We start from the raw sequence: 16,914 nt of genomic DNA on the forward strand, positions 1-16,914 counted from the left end.
TAAATATCGTTCGATATTATACATTTAGGCACAATACAATTTTTATCTTGTATCAATAATAATTTAATAAATCATCTCCTTGCATTTATCTGGGATCCGCTTGGCAACTAATACTTGGTGTAGTCCGTTGGCTCGTTGGGTGACGACATTCGAAAAACTGCGGGGCACTTATGGATGAGATTAGCCTAGGGGCCGATTTTTGAGTCTCACGTCGTTCGAATTCAGAAAATTGTCACTGAAAATAATAGGCAAGTCACCGTTTTCAACCGGTATTTTAGTGACAGTGAGACTCAAAAATCGGCCCCGATAAGTGGCGTAAGTACACGAAGGGAGGCCTATGCTCAGCAGTGGGCGATTAATGGCTGAAATGATGAATGATGACTGGCGTAGGCACTAGTTTTTATGAAAGCAATAGCCATCTGACCTTCCCTTACACATGCGCGCATATAACCGGAGCCTAGGTTGGCCATACAAATTGATCACGTGACCCCTCCTGACTACGATGCTGGATCCGCCCTTATAATATAATGTTTTTCTTCGTCAATTTCGTTTTATATTGGTACTTGGTACTTTTGGTAGTTAGAAACTACATGTATTATACGATTCGTTCGGCCCTTCAAAGTTTCGAATTGAAACTTTCAACATATATTGTAGTTTTATTTTATTTTATTTATTAGGCACACAAAACAGCTGTTACAACGAACATTTACATAGTCAACGAATCCTCCACTTTTGTTTTAAATAAGTTTTCATATTATCCGATCCGATATCGGAAATCTGAAGGATTTCAAAGGCAAACATCAAAGATGGCGGCTTAAATGTATGGGATATCGGCCTACATCCGATATCGGATAATGTGAAAACGCACTAAGGGTTCTTGTTGGAGTCGTTGGCACCCTTTGAGTTCAAATACCTCTCAATCAGAAGTAAATGGGGTCAATCAAAGTTAAAAAGCCGATAACTCAAATATTGATAGCCGCGTTTTATATGGCGCTTAGCACGCGTTATAGTAACTGTTATCAGTTAATGTGTAAAAATGTTTGTATTAGATAAACGAGGTCCGATGTTGGATTATCTAAAATCCTAGAACATACAGTTTTACACGCAAGTATTGGAAGTAAACATCGCTCTGTCCAAACAAAAGTTAACCATGTGTTAACCTAAAAATACCTACTACAATGCATGCGATTATAACGTCTATCACTTTAAAATAGTGGTCAAAATAGCTTGGAGAGTAAAGGTAAAATATGTAACAATTGGCGTAGTACAGGCGTAATTTGAATTTATATAGTCAGTGTTCCAAAATCAAGCGTGGATGCTGCGCGCGCCGCTCGCTTGAACGCGCCAATAGGAGATCGTTACATAATTTTAAAAATCGAACACTTATGCTCGATTATTTTTGCTAGTTCCGTTCTGTGATCAGTGTAGTGTCAATTTTTATTTTACTTTTTATTTTTGGTAAGTTATTTTTTTAGTTACGTAATTTATATATCTTTTAAATATTAATATTGAATTAAAATGTAGCGGAATCAGTTTAATAATTAATAAATTACCTATAACACTCTTGTTTTTATCGCTACTAGTAAATATTTATGACATTAACGTAGAGGTCAAGTTCAATTTAAAAATAAACATTGACGTTGACACTTAAATTCAGCCTATACCATTATTTTTAAAAGAAAGGCCGTCTATTAACAAACTTTTTGCTGATTTTTTAAAACATTTATTTTGCACTTCCATTGAAAATCGTGTTTATTTACGAAAGAGTAACGTAGAGTTGCTACGTGGGTCCACCCACACATAATATGTAGGTACTTATATTCAAAATCGTTGCCAAAACTTGGTCGTAAAATTTGCACACTTCCGCATGTTTTTCACAAAATTTATTTTAGTTTTAACATGTCTATACATACTTTATGAGACTATTAAACGTTGAATTATTGTTTTAATTTTAATATGTGTTAATGTTTGTTTTGTTTTCACATGTGTATCATTCATGATACGAGTAGTTGAAGGAACTGATCAAAATATAATCGTATTCGAAATAATGCTTGATAAGATGTGAGTAGGATATTTGACGACCGGTCTGGCCTAGCGCGTAGTGACCCTGCCTGCTACGCCGCGGTCCCGGGTTCGAATCCCGGTAAGGGCATTTATTTGTGTGATGAGCACAGATATTTGTTTCTGAGTCATGGATGTATTCTATGTATATAAGTATGTATTTGTATTATATATATCGTTGTCGGAGTACCCACAACACAAGCCTTAGAGCTTACCGTGGGGCTCAGTCAATCTGTGTAAATGAATGTCCCGTAATATTTATTTATTGAATATCTCTGATATAATACCGATCTATCAGTGTCAATAATGAAGGCTCTTCGAACAGAATCGTCTTTTTATCGGATCAATATTATATCTAGATGTAATATATAGTTCGAAAACATCTGTTTCTAAAATATGTGGGCCAATACAGGGCAAAGGCATAGCCAGGTGTTATCCAATTCATACGACGCTTGTCACGCTATCCCTTCAACTACTTTACTTATTCTTTTTCCCCTCACTAGCTCGGAAACACGTGTTTTGTCCTTTAATACCAGCGGGTAAAAACGCATTTTATCCACTAGTGGGTAAAGTAATTTGACCTTGAATAAAGTCAAATTAACTGCTTTAAAATTGAGAAAAGTAGGTGAATCTAGTAATAAAATTGATTTACCACCTGTGGAACTACTTGAAGCAGTGATAAACGCATTTTTTGCGTTGTAGTTTCCTTGCTATAGTGAGGGGAAAAGTTTTGTGTTACACTCGGGTGCAAATGTATTTTACTTCTCGTGTGTTAAAAAACTCGCAAGTTCAGGATTCTATTCTCGAACCACTCGCTTCGCTCGTGGTTCAACTATAGCATCCTTTCACTTGCTCCTTTTTCAATTCCACACTCGGCGTTAAAATACAACTTTGCCCCCTTGTATAACATAACTATTGTTAAGTCGGATCGAGGGGATGTGATACTTACTTACAGATGTAGTGCGAACAGATTTACCTTCGTATCGTTACGGAAATGTACGAACGTGTCATGCTATTTCAGTCAGTCTCAGTACAAGATGTACTGACATTGACTGAACTAGCACGACAAATACGAACGTTTCCGGAAAATACAAAGGAAACCCTTTTCGCACTACATCCGTATATTTACAAACCAGTCTCAAAGCTCAAAACAGTGCCTAGACATTTTAAACTTTATGACCCTTTTTTAGTAGCGCTAAACTTATAAAGTTACATATAGCGAATATTTCCATTTCCACCACCGTATGGATAGGTATTTAATGTAGGGATGTTACGAATATTTGCATTCACATATGCGAAAGATTCGCATTCTTTTAAACATTTGCATTCGCTTCAAACTATGCGAATGTTTTGCGAATGCGAATGTGTGCAAGTCGCAGCTTGTTCCTCGCCCGCGCCGGCCGCTCCAATTGCTACTTGTCGACTGTCGAAGTGTCGACTCGCGCATGCGCAGATAGCTCAAATTCGTACGGCGTGAAGTTCGTACTCGGCATTTTGACCAATAGTAAGCATTTTAAATTTTTTACCTAGCGGGTTGTTGGTTATTGCTTGGTTTTTATTTTGGTTTTTTATGAAATTCAGCGATATTCGCATTCGCATTCGCGAATGTGACACATACGACATTCGTGACATCCCTAGTATTATGTAGGGCGTTATGACTTTTATAAGGGATGGGAATGGGCCCTCCATGGCCTCCATCTAAGTCTTTCAAACTTACAGCTTAGCCTTACATACCTAAACTGTTTAATGAACTGGGGGCGTAGGTACTCACATCTTAAAAGCCGACAACGGATTTGCAACCCGCAATCCAAAAAACGGGCTTATGCTTTTAGTATTTTGTTTTGTCAATAGGTTCCTAGAACCCTCGGGCAAATCAAAGAATCAACTAGGGTGGGCCTCTTTGTGTAGATATTTTTTTGTTAGCGTTTCAAATATTTTATTGCACCTCTAATAAAAGACGGTATTCATTTTTTGAACTGAATTGTATGTTTTACCTATTACGGGATAATGGTATTCCGGACATGTGGTACCTAATAGTTACACGTATAACCCCTTTTTACACTTTTATGAGATGTAAGAGTTAGGTACAAATTTTGGTAGAATCACGTTCATATTGAAGTACTTATCCACTTCAACATTTCCAACTATATCTTATTAGTGCCTACGTTTTAAAGATAAATAAGATAATATATCGGCAATGAATCTAGCTTAGATAGTACTTTGATTAAGTGCTTAGATAATACCAGAAATACTTGATTTAGTTGAAGGATAACGTACTTACAGGTAATGTAAGTAAGTAGGTCATATTACCCTGTGATATTACCTATTTGCAAGAATTTAATTCTACGGAAACATATACACATTTTTTTTTTATGTTTATAAATGGGCTTACTCTTGGCCACAGACTAGTCAAAGGCAAAGACGAGACGTGGCCTACGATGGAGTGAGCTCACTCAGAAGATGCCTGTTCACTCTTGATTTGCCCAAAATCTATTAGAAACAAATACCTAAATGCAAATAATTTTAGGAACTTTCATGGCAATTCTCTAGTAGTAGTAGTAGTAAGCATTATGCTAAAGTGAAATAATGCCAACATTCTACAAACCACATTTTGTTTTGTATTGTTTGTGTTTTGTTCCGTTAACGTTTGGTGCCAAAGTTAGTAACCAGACTCTTTCCTATGCCATTTTGAAACAAGCATACGACCCGCCTGATATTAAGCAGTCACCGTACCCTACGGAGACCTACAATTATTGTTGCCGACCCTCGACCAACACTCGATGACTTGTTTCTTTCCTTAAGACGATACAGGAGTGTCAATTCTCCATAGGTACAAACGCTCTTGACTATTTCCTCCCTGGTTTTTGAAGATAGAGCAATGATTTTTTCAACACAGATTGTTATTATTTTTATCTGTGTCGGACCGTTTTGATTTTTTTGATATTCTGCTTTTTAAAGACTCTAGAGCCAATCAAAACTTTCCGAAAACGGCCTTTTTTATTGTGGCGCAAGAAAAGGTGTGATACTCAAGATTGGTAACAATTAATCAAAAAAGCTAAACGGTCCGACATAGATTATTTCAATGTTATTCATTCTCAAATTTCGTTCCGATTGATTAAGTTTTGAAGGAGGAAAGAGTCGAGAGCGGAACCTCGATTTTAAAGATTTTTTTGAAATATCTTTTGACTGAGTTGTTCTTAATGGACAATTTTTTTTTCGATATACCTAGTTAATAACACTTGTATATTTAACTAAAATTCCCAAGTTGAAAGGGGGGCTCCTTTCCATTTTAGCATTTTCGCTACCGTATCCTCTTAATCACTCCTCGGACAATGACAATCAATCGATGAGTGAGATACGTATATGGTCGACTGGTCGCGTTTTTGACAGGCGGTAACTGTGAGGTAACCGAAAGGGCGGCACTTTCAGCGGGGAGCGGGAGTGGCCATACTGTACGATAATACTCTTTATTAAACTGTGCCGTAACCTTAACCCTGCATCTGCCACAAAGGTTAAAACACTGGCCATCAATGACATTCATGACTGTCGAATTTATGATTAATTATTGAAATTGACAGCAGTTTATTGAAACGAGACAGTAAATTGTCACGTGACCTTGCTATTGATGAGTTCCGACAATTTCTTTCTGGCATTCTGACATTGACACAATTTCGTCGACTGCAGGTGATCCGCGTCCACTAAGTGCGTTTTCACACAATCCGATCCGATATCGGATGTCGGATGGATATCCCGTACATTACAGGCGCCATCTTGGATTTTTTCTATTGAACTCCTTCCGACTTCTGATATCGGATCGGATAATGTGAAAACGGACTAAGGTCTATTGTCCTTTGAGTCGTCGGCAACCCGAACCCTCCTTAGAACTTGTACATTATTTTTTGCTGTGTACTTATCACAGCAAAAGGGAGTGTACAAGTTTCTAATAGGGTGGCAACGCGCTTGTGACACTTTTTGAGTTGCAGGCGTCCATAGGTTACTGTGACCGCTTTACATCAGGCGGGCCGTATGCTTGTTTGCCACCGACTTAGTATAAAAAACCGGCCAAGTGCGAGTCTGACTCGCCCACCGAGGGTCCCGTACAAACTTTCTTTCAAACTACCTAGTTAAAATAATCTCATGTTTTCATATAACTCTAATGACTTGACTAGAAGACAAAAGTATAGGTACTAATGAGCATTATTGTGTATAGCGCCATCTCTTCGTGAATTCGCTAACTAATTTGCGCGACCTGTATAGTATACAGGTATGTTGGTTTTTCAGGGATAATTCTTTATAATGTTAACCGATTTAAACAGTTTTTACTTTATTGGAAAGAAGACGGTTTACGTAACATCTCGTATTAATTTGAAGTACGATATACATTCGCAAGGGTGGGTAACTTGAAAGTAAAAATATGAAAAGTTTTTTGTGAATTAAAAAAAAAGTTTCTAAGATACAAACACGATTATATTTTTCCTGTAATATATAGCACAAAACCAATGTTTTCTTAAATTTTCATAATTTTTAGTTGGTAAACTTCGGAGATAAGGGGGGGGGAACGGTATTTTTTTTTACATTTTCCTTCAAAATTCTTTTTTTTTCCACAACAAAAAAATTATAAAAAATAGTTTATTTACGTTCAATTTGCGCTCTTTCTAACGATATCCCACTTGATCTAGTAACTTGAAATTTACAGTTTGCCCCCCATTCATTTTGGCCATTTTCTACAATTAAAATTCATAAATTAAAAAAAATTATACTTTCTATTTGTAGAGGTTTACAATGTTCATAACTATTCCAAATTTCAAGTTGATAGCATTAGTAGTTCTCGAGATATTTAGGAATGTGACAGACGGACAGACAGACGGACAGAGTCGCACCATGAGGGTTCCTGTTTGTACCTTTTTGGTACGGAATCCTAAAAAGGCGGAATCGAGCCGCGTCGATCGAGTTCTCATACATTTTAATGCGATTCGACGCGTCGCTAATGGACGCAGTCTCATAAGAAATGCAGAAAGCCAATTACCGAGGTTCGACTCGGCGCGCCTAGTGGACGCCAGGCTTTAGGGATGGTATAATGTTTTTCCTCCTCCGAATCACGAGCCCATTCGATCCTACTAGGTGAAAAAAAGCGTCCCAAATTAATTTTTCTAATTATATCGTTACCATTTTTAAACACTTTATGTACAGCGGTTACAAAGTGGAAAGTACGCTAAATAATAGAACATTTTGGGACCATTTCATGTCCTAGATCGAAAGGGCTCGCGATTCTGAGTAGGAAAAACAAAATTTACCTACCTCGGAATAGTTATTTATATAAGGGGGCAAAGTTGTATTTTAACGCCGAGTGTGAAATTGAAAAACGAGCAAGTGAAATGATTCTATAGTTGAACCACGAGCGAAGCGAGTGGTTCGAAAATAGAATCCTGAACTTGCACACACGATAAGTAAAATACATTTGCACCCGAATGTAACACAAAACTTTTCCCCTCACTACAGCGAGGAAACTACAACGCAAAAAATGCGTTTATCACTGCTTCCAGTAGTTTCACAGGTGGTAAATCATCTTTATTACTAGATTCACCTACTTTTATCAATTTTAAGGCAGTTAATTTGACTTTATTCAAGGTCAAATTACTTTACCCACTAGTTCGTTTTTACCCGCTGGTATTAAAGGACAAAACACGTGTTTCCGAGCTAGTGAGGGGAAAAAATTTTTTTGGTGATTCTTCTCACGAAAATGCCCAGAAACAGTACCTAAGAGGAAAAGTCCATAACGACGTTGCATTATGCACATTCAACCAGTTCCGAAGGCTGTGTCCATTGCATTTCAACACCAGTTTGAGTGAGGAAAGGTCGCGGGAAGGAAACTGAACTTGCAGTGAGGAAAAGTAATGCAGGAAAAGTACGAATGAATTTTAATTGATGTGACATTGTATTTATAGCAGATAGCGCTGGACTGCGATGCAACTTGTTTTTTATGCGGTAGGAGGCAAACCATCAGACAGGTCGCCTATTTTACAATAATGACAATTGTCATTGACACCTGTCACGCCCGACAGTGACACTTTGACGTTCATTACCTGCTCAACAAAGAAGATATTTACGTTGAGAAACAATGAAACTTATCAAGCCCGAAATAGGCACAGAATTGTCAGTGTCGAGTGTCAACGTCACTATGGTTAAATAGCCCACTGGTAAGTGATCACTGCCGCCCATGGACACCCGAAACATGGGTTGGAGGTGCGTGCCTTTAAGAGGGGTGAATGCACTTTCTTGGAAGGTTTGAAGGTCTTATCGGTCCGGAAATATCGCAGGCGACAGTTCATTACAGTTCAGGGTACGTAGCCGAATGACAGAAACGCTCGTAGATATCTGTCTCTATCGCTCTTGCGTATTGGTGCGACAGAGCCAGACTACCTTTCGCGGCGTTTCGTTTCGCGTCGCAGAAATGACATTCGGCTACGGCACCATCTGTGTGAAGCGGGATGTTTCTGGAGAAACGTACTGTTGAGGACTGCCAGCCATCTAAGTGATGGAAATCGATAGCAGGCGTTTATGCTTAAACATATTGATTATTGATGTAAATCGTGTGATTTTTTTTCACTATTAGTAGTAGGGTACCCCCGTTACCAGCCCGGGTCTGGGGCCTGCTCCCAGGACCCCACCACCGCCCATCCATGGTCTTACTGAACCTAAAAAAAAAAAAAAAAAAAAAAAAAAAAACTAATAGCCCCCCATTTAGATTCATTGCGCTGGGTCTCGACGCTCTCAGAAGCCTCCTTCTAGTATTTACAGAATACGTTCTTTACACAATAAACCTTGTGCACGACGGTCACAAAAGGATTACCGACCCTTTCTATTGTTCGATCTGGACTCGGCGCTAGACCATTGTTACCCTACCCAGCTACCTGGCAGTGTCATGCACACCTTTTCCTTGTGTCTCATACTGATAGGTATTTTATAATTAATTTTTAGTATAACTTTGTAATCATATGGATTGCGATTCTAACCTAACCTAACCTAATTAAAATACCTAACTTTTCCATTCGTAACCTAACCAAATTTAATTAAAACCTACTCTTAGTTACCCTAAGTAGTCTAGACTTACCTTTATGAAACCTAACTGAGTTTCACCTACTTTTACTTTTATTTCTATAAATGTAGGTATTTATGAAATGTATTATAATTACGTTTTAACTTAAGAACTTCTGAGTTACATTTAAGTTTATCCAAATACCTAAACTTAACGATCCTATCTAGCGTATCTTTCTTTTTCTCGAATATTTATGATATCTTATACCTATTTCTATCATACATCTCTTTGTTGTATTACCAAATTTGTACATATGATTAATAAGTCAATTTTTTGATTACGTCTTAATAAAAGTTAATTTCCCATCTTATCAAACTTTTTTTTTTTACATATATTTCAATGTTTTGTATCTGAATAAACCTCGGTAATTTTGTGAAGTTGCGTTTTTGCTTAATTGCTTTATTTATTGTACCTTCTTTGAATAATTTACTTACCTATGTCTATTATTATTTTTTATGACTTGTGTATTGTTTAAGAGAATGCATACTTTCAATAAACTTGTTACGACGTGAGAAACTGAGAACCGGTTAAAACATGTTTAAGGCTAATTCTATGTGAATAAAAATGTCTTTTGTGCATTTTTAAAGATAATATATATTTATTGTTTCCGCTTATTTGAATAATTCGGGTTTTGGGTAAAGAGATCCTTCGACGAACATGTCAAGGCATGATACTTTCTATTCATATTTAACAAAGAGCATTAACTGGTGTAAACATGTTTTAGACTAACGCACCGGTAATTCTTGTGACTTGAATTTATTATTGTAACAACTTAGTTGCTTTATTATAGATGTTTATTGTATTGTAAAATGACAAAAAGTTTATTGTTTGCGTTCAGGTATAAGATGAACTGGTTGAAACAAGATTTATGGTACGTTCCCCTGCTCTCTACCATATTACGAGTATAAAAGCCAAAGAGAGTCGAGGCTGAATAAGTATTCCTGTAGAGGCAGCCTTCTGTACCAGAGCTCCTTGTATCTAGTGTGGTATATAGAGAAGTGGAGTGTGCGTTCAAAAGTGAAGTGTTTATAGACAGATCCAACAATGGACGTGAGTATGTTTTTCTTTTTAAATTACTGTAACCCATATTGCCTTTTTATAATATTGTTTCGTCTAGTGTTCTTTGTATTTAATTAATAGAATTGTTAATAGTGTTTAAAATATTGTCTTTCATTGTTTCAGTTCTCTGAAAATACTTTCAAGAACTATTACTACCCGGAAAATCAGGGTGATTCAACCGATGAGGAAGGTACAGCTGGTTTCAAAGTTAAGCAAGCCCTCGCAAAGAAACGTCCTGGAAATAATATTGACAGCTTCTTTGAACGACCTAAAAAGCAGTGTAAAACCTTGAAACGGTCTTCGAATGTAAGCAAAAGTTCGCCAGAAGGCGTGGCTAATTTATCATCTGGACAAGATGATGGGGCGTATTCATCTCACTTAATTAAAATAGAGATATATGATATGCAAACAATCAAAAACATCCCATCCACGGAACACTGGAAGCACGCGGACGTCAGACTGAAGTATTTTGCGTTGGAAGACGACTTGGAATTACAAAATACGCGAAATATTGTATATAATATTACAAAACAATTAGCTTCTAAGGACACATGTGTAAAATATTTTATAGATAATAAGAAACAGTGATAAATATAATTTTTAACGATAGCAGTAGGATAGTGTTAAAGTGTTTCACATTTCTTATCTTTCCTTTTTATGATTTAAGTAAATTTCCTTGTAAGATATTCTTTTGCATTGTTTCACATTAAAAATGACGAAAAGTGTTAAGTCGGTCCACTACATTTGTTAATATGTAATAACCCTCTTTGTTTTATAAAATGTATACTCTTTATTGAATTACTTAACGCAGAAACTCAATGTGGGGAGGCGGCTTCGTTTGACAATGGATTCTCTGAACTGTGATGTTTATGATGCGGAACCTATAAGACTCTGTGAAGTAATCGAACTAGATGAAGAGTTATATGAAGCCGCCCGACTTGTGAGCCAATGTCACGGAGAGACGTAAGTTATTTCCACTTAAAATATTCATGTTCCTGCATGTTCAAACCATTTAACGAATACCTGCTTCATGTTGAGTTTTAACTTGTTATGACCGGATCTTGTTTCTACTTGTAGCGATTATTCCATTACCTGCTGAACAATAGGATAGTTTTTTAACGAGGCGATACTTGATCTTATTGTTACGTTGATGGTGAGGTGGGAGAGCCCACATATATAAACGGGGTATCTGAGATTGTTATCATTCAGTGTTTTACCACCGTGCTTCAATAATTGTAATACTTATTTGTGACGTTCATTTCCAAAATGGTTTTTACTTACTATCATATTGGTCCCACTTTACCTCGTGACAAGATTGCACAATTAAGTAAAGAATTTATTTTAAAATGTTTCCATAACAGTATAAGGCTCTGGTACACAGAAAATAAGTTACCTTCTACATTAGTGGAAGATTTTGATATTAAACCATACTTTACACCATGTAGTGGTCATTATATCAACGATTCCAAGAAGAAAACTGTATCTGAAGATGTAATTGACGGTGTTTTAATGATGCAAGCCTATTGTCAGCAGTGTCGAAAAGATTTGAGTTAGTATAAATGAAGTAACATTTAAATATTTTTAATTATATCTCGCATCAGAGTATTTATAAATGTATATGTTTTCGTTGTTTTAGATCTTCTCAAATAGGAGGTGGATTGAAAAGGTCGGCTACAGTTTTAGAGACAGAAGAAGAAGTATCTGTTAAGAAAAGTCGCCTAGCTGTTGAGCCTACATCATCAACGTCATCTAAACCAACCCCTTCTGTCATTGTAAGTACAAATAATAATGCTGAAATTGAATGTTCTGTATGTAAAAAGTTAGTGTCTAAAAGATATTTTAAAAATCATTTAAACAGTAATCTTCATAAAAATAATGTTATAAGATCTGACTTAGAATGGATTGATGTTCAATTAATTGAGAATGCGTTTAAGAATAGGGTGGCCACTTATAGAATACTACTTAATGAAAAAGTTTACCAACCTTTTACACCTGAAACTATTTTACAAAAGAATAGAGATAAAATCTTTGCATTATTGGATCGTTCCCTTAGTAATCATTTTGCATTGAAAGTTAACTTTATTCTAAATGCCGATTTTACACAAGAGAGCAAACAAATCAATAATACTTTTGATTTCCAATTATGTAACAATATTATTGATACTAGTAGCGACAAGGATGAAATTTTCGAGTCCGTGGTTAAGGATATATTAACAAAATTATCTAACTTTGAAAGAAAAGACAGTGGGTGGGGTTTAGTAAAATTTAACTATCTAGATGTTAATGTTAACAAATTTAATCCGTTGCGCGGTTCTTCTTATATTGAGTTACCACGAGATATTCAAAATAAAAAAGCAGTTATTAATGTAAAAAATAGTGATCAAGAATGTTTTAGATGGGCAGTATTGTCAGGATTATACCCCCCAACAAACCATCGTTCAAACTGTACTAAATCGTATATTGTTCATAAAAATAAATTGAATTTTAGAGATTTAACTTTTCCAATAAAATTGGGGGATATTCCAAAATTTGAAAATAATAATAATATGAGCATAAACGTTTTTGGAATTGAATACAATTCTCAAAATAAAAAACATGATATAGTAGGACCATTGCATTTAACAAAGTGTAGAAAAGATATCCATTTGAACTTATTGTATATATCCAAAAATAGTAACGGACATTATTGCTTTATCAAAAACTTATCTAGATTAGTATCTAAGCAATTATCAAATACACAGCATGCTGTTCATATTTGCGATGGATGCTTATCCAACTTCACAACTCACGAAAATTTGATGAAACATCAAAAAAACGATTGTTTCCATGTTTGCACACATTTACCTTCAGAACAAGATAAAAAGAAAAACTGGTTCAATGAAAACGTTCCCACCAATGAAGTTACCTTCGATAATTACGAACGTAAATTAAGGGTGCCTTTTGTTGTTTATGCTGATTTTGAAGCCTTTTTAAACCCAATAGCAACACAGTCAAATAACCCTACAACATCTTCTACTACAAATATTCAAAAACATGAGGTATATAGTTTTGGATATTATATTAAGTGTTCTTATAATGATAAATTGTCTGTGTATAGAACATACAAAGGTAAAGATTGCACCCAGGTATTTATGAAGTACATAGAAAAAGATTTAAAAAGCATTTGTAAGAGGAATACTTTCGGAAAAACTCCATTGCCTTTATCCATTGAAAATAATAAACATATTGCTCAGAGTAGGACATGTTACATTTGTGATAGAAATTTAAATAGTGATTCTATCATTTCCTACAATTTCCATACTGGTCTTTACGAAGGCGTAGCACATACATTTTGTTCTGAAAAATACAAAGCACCTCAATTTATACCTGTATTTTTTCATAATTTGAGTAACTATGATAGTCATTTCATAGTACATGGACTTGGTTTGGTGGAAGGGGACATTGAATTGATTCCACAGAACAAAGAAAAATACATTTCATTTTCTAAGAAGTTACAAATAAATAATCGCACAATCAAATTGAGGTTTGTAGATTCACTTAAATTTATGCCCAGCAGTCTTGATAAACTAGCAAAAAACTTGTTTCCTAAACAATTTCATGAATTAAAATTGAATTTCACTTGTGAGGACGATTTTAAACGCTTATTACGAAAGGGTGTGTATCCGTATGAATACATGACATCATACGATTCTTTAAAGTTAACTGATCTTCCCTCTAAAGACAATTTTTTTAGTTCTTTGACTGATAGTCACATCTCAGAAGATGATTATAATCCTTTGAGTAATTATGTTAACTAGAGAGGCCACCTCAACTTGATTTTGTGTAACAACACTTAGAGCCGATCGGCACAAACGCGCTTAGTCTGTGCCGAACGGCTGTGGTAGATTGACGTATCGCAATGAAAAATATTTCGTCTAAATAATGCCGTCATGTGTAGTGAGGTACTGTACAAACTGCTCAGGAAAATCTAACAAAAGCCAAGGAGTGACTTTTCATACGTAGGTGTACTGCATTTTTGTTTAAACACGCTTACTTTTAAAAAAATGTATCAATATAAACTCATGCCGAAGCGCCATGTTGCGGCGGCCATGTTTCGTTGAAACCAAAGAGTAAAAAATGCAACAAAAGCAGACGTGACAATATCGCAAGTTAGTTCAAGTTTCCTATCATACATTAATAATTAAATTATATATATTTATCGACGCAAAAAAGGTTATTTAATTATTATTGTCAGAATTGCACAGTTTTCCGACATGTCGGTCTATAACAGATTCTCAATACGCGTGTCTAATTTCATGTGAGTATGTAAATGTAAGTGCAGTACCTAACCTGCCTGAATGAATTTGGGTAGGTAGACGGTCAAGCAAATTATGAGAGTATAAAAACGCGCGAAATTCAAATTTTCTATGGGACGATAAACCCGCGCCCATACATACATGGATGTAGATAAAGTTATGTATGCGACTACACATAATTAGGCATTAAAACACTCATGTTATCTCATTAACACAACAAAAACAACACTCATGTTTTAATGCCTACCATTATGCAAATGTCACATAAATAACTAATATCCAGTTGCGGCTACGTGAACACATGTACCTACGCTCAGTCCGTATGCAGCTTTATATGTGGGCATTTAAAAAAATTGGGACACAGAAGTCACAGAGTTGTTAAAAAAAAGTTAAATCGCTGTCAGTTTTGCAACGATAATTAAGCATGGAATTTCAATAAAAACATCGTTTTTGATTTAATTATGTAAATTATACTAAGCTATAATCTAGGTAAATTCAGAACGTGAAAAAAGTTTAGTTTTAAATACAGATTTCAAGCTTGATTGTCGTTACAAAACTAACAGCGATTTATGTTTTTTGTTAACAACTCACGCTAATTGAGAGTCATAAATTAAAAAAAAATGCCCATGTAAACCCATGTCACTTCTATACTACGACTTCTAATCTATACACTCTATGCAGGGCTCATCATCGCGACCGAAAGGTCGTAAGCGCCGAGTAAAATCGTAGCGCTTGCGACGTTACGGAAGCAGGCCATTGGTTCACACCCCGCCCCCTCGCCCCGCCTTCAGCTTACAGGCTGTGACACGTTCGTTGTTTGCTATAGCTCCTCTATACGAAGTAATAATTACTCAATGTTATAATCATGCAAAAGATGTTTGGTCCCATTTTCGTTGCAAAAATATGGGCGATTACTCCGATTTATACCTAAAAACAGATGTTTTGTTACTGGCTGACGTATTTGAAAATTTTAGAAACCTTTGTCTTAAGACGTATGGTTTAGATCCCGCTCATTATTATACTGCTCCAGGATTAAGTTGGGATGCAATGTTATTTACTACAAAAATAAAATTAGAACTCCTAACTGATATAGATAAAATATCATTCATTGCAAAAAATATTCGAGGTGGCATATCGCAATGTAGTAACAGATATGCGAAAGCTAATAATAAATTTATGGGTGATTTTGATTCAAACATACCATCGTCCTATCTTATGTATTTTGATGCAAACAACCTTTACGGATGGGCTATGTCTCAATGTCTCCCTACAGGTAAATTTGAATGGGTTCATGTAGATACAGACTTCAATATAGCCGATGACGCTGATCATGGTTTCATATTAGAAGTTGACCTCGAATACCCTAACGAAATTCATGACTCACATTCAGATTTACCATTCTGTCCTGAAAACGTTTGTTTGGGTAATTGTAAAGAAAAAAACTGATTCCTAATTTAAATAGAAAAACGAATTATGTAATTCATTATCGAAATCTAAAACAGTGTTTGAAGAATGGTTTGGTATTAAGTAAAATACATCGCATTCTTAAATTTCAGCAGTCTATGTGGTTAAAAAGTTACATAGATTTAAATACCCACATGAGATCGCTGGCATCATCTGATTTTGAAAAAGATTTTTTTAAACTAATGAACAATTCAGTGTTCGGTAAGACTATGGAAAATGTTGCAAAACGTGTAAACGTCAAATTATTAAATCACTGGGAAAATCGAGGGAAATCGCAAGGGGTTCAGTCTTTGATAGCTAGACCTGAGTTCCACAGTCTATCCATATTCTCAGAGAATTTAGTAGCTGTTCAATTGAAAAAAACTAAAGTCTTTTATAATAAACCGATTTATTTGGGGTTTTGTGTATTAGATATATCAAAAACTTTAATGTATGACTTTCACTACAACTACATGAAAATCAAATATCCTAACAAACTCAAACTTCTTTATACAGATACGGATAGTTTAATTTATCAAATTTTCACTGAAAATTTTTATGCAGATATAAAAAAAGATCTTAATTTCTATTTTGATACATCTGACTATCCTCCTATCAATAAATATAATTTCCCACTTATAAATAAAAAGCGATTAGGATTTTTCAAAGATGAAAATAATGGTAGAATTTTAAAAGAGTTCGTTGGTCTAAAATCTAAAATGTATGCCTTAGATGTTGAAAAATATGATGAGAATGATGACAAAAAAGGTAAATATGGTGTTTTATCAAAAGCTAAAGGAGTCAATGTATGTGTTACAAAGAAATTTACTCTAAATAATTTCAAAACATGTTTATTTAACAAAAATGTGCAACGTGCTCAAATGCTAAGATTTAAATCTATAAAACATGTAATATTCACTCAAAAAATTAATAAAATATCATTATCTCATGATGATACAA

General features: G+C 35.3%; 1 protein-coding gene across 2 annotated transcripts in view; it reads left to right on the forward strand.

The window, feature by feature from the left end:
- The first annotated feature begins 1,277 nt into the window (after window positions 1-1,277).
- The window catches only part of LOC125238445 (facilitated trehalose transporter Tret1-2 homolog), a 46,018-nt gene continuing 30,381 nt past the window's right edge, over window positions 1,278-16,914 (forward strand). For both annotated transcript variants that reach the window (XM_048145793.1, XM_048145794.1), the window contains exon 1: window positions 1,278-1,458. The gene's annotated coding sequence lies outside the window, so the exon portion shown is untranslated. The remainder of the gene's footprint in view (window positions 1,459-16,914) is intronic.

This window comes from Leguminivora glycinivorella, chromosome 23 (genome assembly GCF_023078275.1).
Source record: "Leguminivora glycinivorella isolate SPB_JAAS2020 chromosome 23, LegGlyc_1.1, whole genome shotgun sequence".
Taxonomy (NCBI): Eukaryota; Metazoa; Arthropoda; class Insecta; order Lepidoptera; family Tortricidae; genus Leguminivora; species Leguminivora glycinivorella.